Genomic DNA, 7,665 nt, shown 5'->3' with positions numbered 1-7,665 from the left:
GTTTTATTCTGTGAGATGTTAAAATATGAGATTGTAATTTATTTTTTTTAATTTCCATAACTTCCCCATATCAAAGTGTTAATGGCTTTATCTTTAAAAGATTTTCAAGATGCTACTAAAAAGAACAGATCTTTTCAAACTGATGCAATTATTCTTTGAAGTATGTGAATTTTCTTCAGGCTTTAAATAAAATATTAAAATGTTTTATGTATATATATCATACCTTTACAATATGATCCAGACCACCCAAGAGCCAGAGTTCTTCTTTAACAAGTCTCCTGCTCATTTTGAAGTAGGAGACAGTAACATGTCCATAGCTAAATGTCCAGTCTGAAAATCAGAAGCACCATTAATGCTTACTGATGCACAACAAGAATTCTGAAGCAACAACTGTAGAGATTTTTTTAAAAAAAAATACTGCATGCAACCAGCCCATAGTATTTTGGGGGGGTTGTGTAATTAGGTTTGTTTGTTTATTTACTTTCAATTTCTTTTTCAATGGAGGCACTGGGGATTGAACCCAGGACCTCATGCGTGCTAAACATGTGCTCTACCACTAAGCTAAAACCCCACAGTATTCTTATAACACACTAAATGTCTTTTTCTGTTAACCTAAACTTACTTAAATTGGTATCAGAAAAGTCTTAAACTGAAGAATTTTTTTTTAATCACTGGCTTATTTCAGAGAAAATCCATTATTTCCAGGAGTTGATCATTTGCTAGTTCAATAAAATACATACTGGTACTGTTATTTCTACCATATAGAGGCTCAAGGGTGAGGCAGATAAACCAAAGTGTACATGTATTTCAACTATAGATCAATATATTGAATTAATTTACCACAAAAGTTGTAACAAGCACCATTGCATGAAGAGGGTGTGGGTGTGTCTAAATTTTTGCCTGATGGTAAAAATTGGTATCTTACTGCTATGCTTTGTATTTTTCTGTTTTGAAAATGAGCCTGTTTTCATGTATTTATCAGTTAACTGTATTTCTTCTACTGTGAGCCCCCCTGTCAAATATTCCTTCCTTATTTTCCACCAAAGTTTCTTATCATGTTCATATTGTTCTCTATATTTTCTTATATATTCTGAATAAAAATCCTTTGTTACTTTAAGGGTTTCAGATTCACCAGTTTTAAACTTTACACTGCAGCATTAGCAAGCAGATTGGATACCCGTCATGTGGCCACCATGACAGTATTTATACACAAATAATTATTTAGGACTACAACTGGAGGGAGCACAGAGCACTAAGAGCCTTATTTATAAACCAATCTACTTTTTCTTTTTCTTTGTTTTCCTTTAATTTTTATTTTTCCTTTTTATTGTATTTCTTAAAACAAAACAAAACAAAACAAAACAAAACCACACTCCCAATAAAGGGCAACCTGGTTCCTGCTGCAATAAAGAAGCTTTAGTCTAACAAAAGAAATCTTTAATTAAGCAAAGCTGAAAAGACCTGGCTTTCTTCCCAATGTGTCTTTCCTTTGAAAGAAACTTTACATTAAGTCTTCCTGACCTATCTGAAACTGAATATAAATTATATATTTAGAAATGTAAAAAACAGATCTAGTCAACAAAAATCTTAGTATTATTTGATTTAGAAGAGATCTAATCACACAAAGCAACTTTGAGATTAATGTAATTTATAATATAGCTCTTAATACAAACATGAAATACATAATACTGCATTTCCACAAAGTGTGGGTCAGGAGTAAAGTAGTCTAATATTTTCTGAGGCTTTCATTTATAACCTAGTAATAGCAGGACTTCTGTTATTCTGTCCACAATCTCTACTTTTCCAATAAATAAAATTAAGCCACTAAATTTCAGTGAGGAAGTCACAAATAAACTATTAGAAAAGCCAGAGACTTTCAAATTATGAATGAAGATAGAAACTGATTAATTAATTTATAGTTCATTACACAAACATGAAACTATAAAGGATATTTCACTTACTGCGGCACTCTGAGGTTTACTACCAGCGGCCCAGGTAGTTTTTCTGAGTCTGGATGGTCAAAGTCTGGCATTACATAGAGCTTTTGCAGGAAACTAGAGAAATAAGAAAAAAGGTTAACTGTTTCCACCCTAGTGTGGTGCCTTATAAAATTACCTCATTTTAAAAAAATCATACAGAATAACTGAAATACAGAAATACACATCCTAGACAGAGGACAGACAGTACCTGGCCCCATAGCAGACATGGTGTCACTGGGCTTTTCTGCCACAAAATCAATATGTGCACTTGGGTAAAAGGTCCCATGTCCCAGCCTGTCTCCTGATGGCTTTATGTTCTGTGAATGTAGAAATGGTACAACCAAAAGAGAGGGAAGAGGGAGGAGAGAACTGACATGAGATGCAACTAAAGTTTTAACTTTTCAGAAGTCACAGCTGGTTCTATATTATATTTATCTTAGGATACTGTAGCTTTTCTTTTTCTTTTTGAGGTATGGTTGGCACACAACATTAGGTCAGTTTCAAATGAGTAACATAATCATTCCATACTTGTACATATTGTGAAAGTCACCGCAAGTCAGTTGATGAGTCCAAGCTGTTACTGTTTCCTACTTAACAGGCCAATAAACCAAGAGAGGAGTTGCTGGGACAAGGAATAGTGACTTTATTCAGAAAGCCAGCAGATGGAGATAATAGCAGACTGGTGTCCCCAAAAACCTTCTTACCCGAGTTCAAATTCAGGTTTCTTTTATACTAAAAGGGGAGGGGTTGTGGCTGGTTGGTGAAAACCTCCTGGAACCTGAATCCCTTCTTTGCTGCTGTTGATCTGGTCACAGTGTTCCTATAAATCTCCACAAGACCAATGTTCTTCTGTGCTTTGCAACTTTTTATTTCTATATGAATGGAAAGGTGTTCTTCTTTAAGGGTTAGAGCCTCGACAATAGGCTCTCCTGTACATTTCAGGCTAGAGACAACATTCTCTTAGTGATTACTTTGTAGCAAAACCAATAGAATACAAAGCTTAAAATACAAGAAACAGATCAACAAGGAGTCAGGTTTGTTCTTCCCTATTTGAAGTCTAGATGAACTTCCATCACCATACACGTGTAAACAATTTTTTTTTCTGGTGAGATTTCTGAAGGTCAACTCTCTTAGCAAGTTTCAAATATGCAATATAATATTATTAAGTATGGCCTCCACGCTGCTTCTTACATCTCCATGCCTCATTTGTATTAAAACTGAAGTTAGTTTCTCTTCACCTTCACCCATTTCTCCGCACTCACCTCCTGCCTCTGGGACCACCAATCTGTTCCCTATATCTATGAGCTTGGATCTCTTTCTTAATTCCACATATAAGTGAGATCCTCCATTATTTGCCTTTCTCTGAGTTATTTCATTGAGCATAATGCTCTTGAGGTCCTTCCATATTGTCACATGGCAAGATTTCATTCTTTTATTTGGCTGAATATTCCGTTGTACACTTAAATCACCATTTCTTTATCCACTCATCTGTCATTGAACACTTGGGTAGTTTCTACATCTTAAGCATTGTAAATAATGCTGCAGTGAGCATTTGGGTACATATATCTTTTCAAGTAAGTATTTTGCTTATATGCATGACCATGATATTGAGCAGTACACAAGCAACTGACACAATGTAGCTGACTGTACTTCAATTTTTTAAAAAAAAGTTAGTGTTTTCCTTTTCTTTGGATACATACCAGAAGTGCGTAGCAGTGTTGTATGGTAGTACTGTTTTGAATTTGTTGAGAAAACTCCATTCTGTATCCATAGTGACTGCACCCATTAACATTCCCATCAATAATGCACAAGGGTTCCCTATTCTCAATATCCTCTCCAATATTTGTAATGTCTTAGCCTTTTTTTTTGTTGTTGTTGATAATAGCCATTGTATTCAGTGTGAGGTGATATCTCATTGTGGTTTTCATTAGCACCTCCTTGATAATTAGTGACACTGAGCTTCTGTTCTTGTACATACTGGCCACCTGTATATCTTTCTTAAAAATTATTTATTTAGATCTTCTATGCATTTTATAATCATAGAGCTTGTTTATTTTTTGTTTCCTATTGATTTATATGATTTCTCACATGTTTTGGATATTATCCACATGTCAGTTATGATTTTCAAATATTTTCTCCCATTCACAGGGGGCTTTTTTATTTGTTGATGGTTTCCTTTGTTGTGCAGCTTTTGAGGTTCATGTGATCTGACTTATTTTTGCTTTTGTTTCCTTTGCTCTGGAGGCAGATCAAAAAAAAAAAACTATCACAAAGGCTGACATGAAGAAGCTGACTGCCTTTTTTATTTCTAGAAGTTTTATATTTTCAGATCTTACATTTAAGGCTTTAATCCACTTTAGGTTAACTTTTGTGGATGGTGTGAGATGGTGGCTCAGTTTCCTTCTTTTGCTTCTGGCTGTCCAGCATTCCCCACCACCATTTACTGAAGAGATTGTCCTTTCCCCATTGTATATTCTTAGCCATTTGTTGTAAATTGACTGAAGTAACTGATGATACATGCATAGGGTTATTCCTGAGCTCTGTATTTGGTTCCATTCACTTGTGGGTTTGTGTCTATGCCAATGCCATCCTGTTTTGATCACTATAGCTTTGTAATATAGTTTGACATGAGGGAATGTGATGCCTCCAGCTTTGTTCTTCTTTCTCAAGGTTGCTTTTGCTATTGGGTGTCTCTTGTGTTTCCATACAATTTTTAGGATTGTCCTATTTCTGTGAAGAATGCCATTGGATTATATTAAAGATTGCAGTACGTCTGTAGACTTTGGGTATATGGACATTTTAACAATATTAACTTTTTCAATCCATGTGGATGGAATATCGTCTCATTTATTCCTGTTGTTTTCAGTTTCTCTCATTGAAGTCTTACACAGTATTATGGATATTGTTCACCTGAACTTGAGTGTGCATCAATTGAGGTGAAACAAATGACTAGTTGGATATTGTAATTCAATTATTCCCTGTGCCTTTGAGAATCAGATTTGCCAGTGAGGAAGAAAGGAGAAACAGATGTCCCAGAAGAGGTTAAGTAAAAATCTCACAGTTCTCAATTTGAATCGGATGTATCTGTATAAACAACAGAGAATTTTCTCAAATATGTAATATCTAGCACTTCCTAGGGAAAAGACCTAGAATCAATGATCAAGCCAGAAGCAGGGGGGATACCAGTGTCAAATATTTAGTATTCAATATTATTTCCCACTAAAAGAAACTAAGGTTTCTTGGAGAAATGACTGATTCTAGTCCTGGGCAGGAAACATACAAGACAAGCTTGAAACATTTTGCCAAACCAGATGTCAAGGAAGCATTCAGACTACAAGGATCACATCAAAAGGACTTAAAACCTAACCTGAAGGGGTTCTAACTGGTGACAAGATGAGACAGTTTGAACAGCAGCAAATGCAATAACTGCAGTGCACTGTAATCTGTCAAATAGGTTTTAATCCTTGACTTCATTTTGGTTTTTAAAATTCATTATCTTCGCAAGATGACAGAGTAGCAATTCATTGTTTTGATAATGGATAAGTGAATGAAAACAAAGAAGCATCTAACCTGCCTTTCCTCTATGAACTGCTTCAATGGGTGACCCAACAGTAGATGAAGGGAAGTGTCTCTTTACAAAATTAAACCAGCTGATAAGTGAAAAAGAAATGATGTAATTAAAATATCATCCTTCTTCACCCCCAAATGGATTAACCAATCTAAGCATTGAATGTCATTGCTGCTAACACCTCAAAAATAGACAGACAACTTGACTTTTTGTCATTTGATGAAACAGCACACCAATATCTAGGGTCTCATCAAACATCTTGATCTTTAGTCTGATCAAGCCTCAGAATATCCACCTCAAGACTCAGCTCAGGAGTCACTTCTTCCAGGATGCCTCCCATGGTTGCTCCCAAACTAGATTAGGCACCCCATCTGTGCGCCCAGGGCCCCCGGGCTGGCTACGTTCTCCTGTAGCATAGATCATACTCAGCCCACTTGTCTGTCCCTGCCACACCCAGTAGGCAGGATGGGCAGCCTGCCAGAGCTCTCCCAGAGAGTGGCCTTGGCCCAGCTGGAAACCATCCCATCAGCCCTGCCCAGCCTCACGGCCCTAAGGAGGGTCCCATTTCTTTCTCCTCCACTGCCTGCTTTCTCCAGATGAAATTAATTTTAAAGTAATTAAGCCCAGCAAACCATAACTGATTGAGTAAGAACTGCTGGTGGCTGGCAGAGCTGTGAAGCATCACTTCTGCCTAAGCCTGAGTTTGGAGGGCAGTGGGGTAGGGGCCTGATCCCAGGTCCACACTCTTGGGGCCTATCCACCCCGTGGCAGAGATAAACCCCTCTGAGCATCCAGGCACCTACTGAGACTGTCAGGAGACTTCTTAATGAGATTAGGCAGAGCCCGAGAGAGCTCTGTCTCATGTGTGGAGGATTTCTATTCAATTATTCAGAGCAGGACAGAACCTGCCCAGGAGGATGCGGGAGCCCTTGTCAATAAGGCAGCTCACTCCTGCCCTCCTAATTCTGCCATGGTCAGTCCAGCCCCTCAGGGTCCATGGTAGCCTTGGGCAGAGTCCCCACCAGACAGAAGGAAGAGCAGAGCTGGCCTGGGGCAAGGGCAAAGCCAGGTCTCTCGCTGCCAACCTGGGATTTCTCCCCCTCCCTGGGAACCTAGGTGAGCTCTGAGGGGTGACCACAAATGAGCCATCCCTAAGGCAGCAGACAGCCCTGCCCGCAACAGGGTGTGGGGAAAGGAAAGAATCTCCCAAGTGGAAAACGCTAAGTCTGGGGCCAAGGTTATGGGTTGTGGCTACATATAAAGTGTGGGCACGGTGTGTAAGGCCAAGACCCACCACCCACCGCCTTCCTGGAAATAGGACGTTGACACACAGTGAGAGGAAGGACACAGTGAGGGGAAGGACCTGCAGGAGGCCACAGAGCAGTGCACTCCACCTCCTGGCCTCCATGACTTAAGGGTGTGAAGGGAGGTCCCAGTCACACCACATCCACAGGGACCCTCAGGAAACCTGGAGGGGGGAGGGGCTCAGACCCAGGGTCTTCTCCCTTCTCACCCCAGAGCTTCTGCCCTACCAGGCTGGTCCCTACCCTTCCCTCACTGCCCCAAACACCACCCACAGCTCAGTTCACTCTTTCCTCCATGCCTGAAACACACTTCCTTTAGTCAAAGCCTCCCAACCTTTGGGCTATCACAAGTGTTCCTCCCCCCAAAAGCCTTCCCACACTGCCCAGCCTCCTCTGGTCTCCTTCCTGACCCCATGAGCACAGCACAGAGCTCAAAGCCTGGCTCTTTCCCTCCTAATGCTGCCCGCCCCAGAGAGCTTTCAAATCCTCAAAGTCTGAGGTCTCCTGGAATCCACTGTGCAGAAAGATCTGGTCACCAGGTGTGGCCCCATGGCTTACAGCCCAATCCCAAACCCCAGAGCACCTTGGGGATGGGTAGAGAAGCCCCACTCTGCAAGGCCACTCTCACTTTTGGGGACCAGCAGAGAGAAGGAGGGTATGCTGGTAATGGGGACCCAGCCTCCTTTCTCTTCTTCACCACTCACATCTGCTCATCCCCTTTCATTTTCAGCTAAGGGGCTGGGGCAGCACCAGGGCATCCCACTCCACTGGCACCAGGACTGATCCTGAGTAGATGGTCTCCATACGGCACCCA

The 7,665-nt window shown here is 40.3% G+C and overlaps 1 long non-coding RNA gene across 1 annotated transcript; it reads right to left on the bottom strand.

Annotated features, from left to right (window-relative positions):
- Nucleotides 1-239: 239 nt before the first annotated feature.
- Nucleotides 240-2,294, bottom strand: LOC140699197 (uncharacterized). Its single transcript, XR_012077207.1, has 3 exons — nucleotides 2,188-2,294; nucleotides 1,962-2,054; nucleotides 240-330 (listed from the first exon to the last, which is right to left on the bottom strand). It is a non-coding gene; the product is annotated as an uncharacterized lncRNA (long non-coding RNA).
- Between the last annotated feature and the right edge of the window lie 5,371 nt (nucleotides 2,295-7,665).

Source organism: Vicugna pacos, chromosome 11 (genome assembly GCF_048564905.1).
Source record: "Vicugna pacos chromosome 11, VicPac4, whole genome shotgun sequence".
NCBI classification, from domain to species: domain Eukaryota; kingdom Metazoa; phylum Chordata; class Mammalia; order Artiodactyla; family Camelidae; genus Vicugna; species Vicugna pacos.
This window is presented reverse-complemented; position numbering and strand designations above follow the sequence as displayed.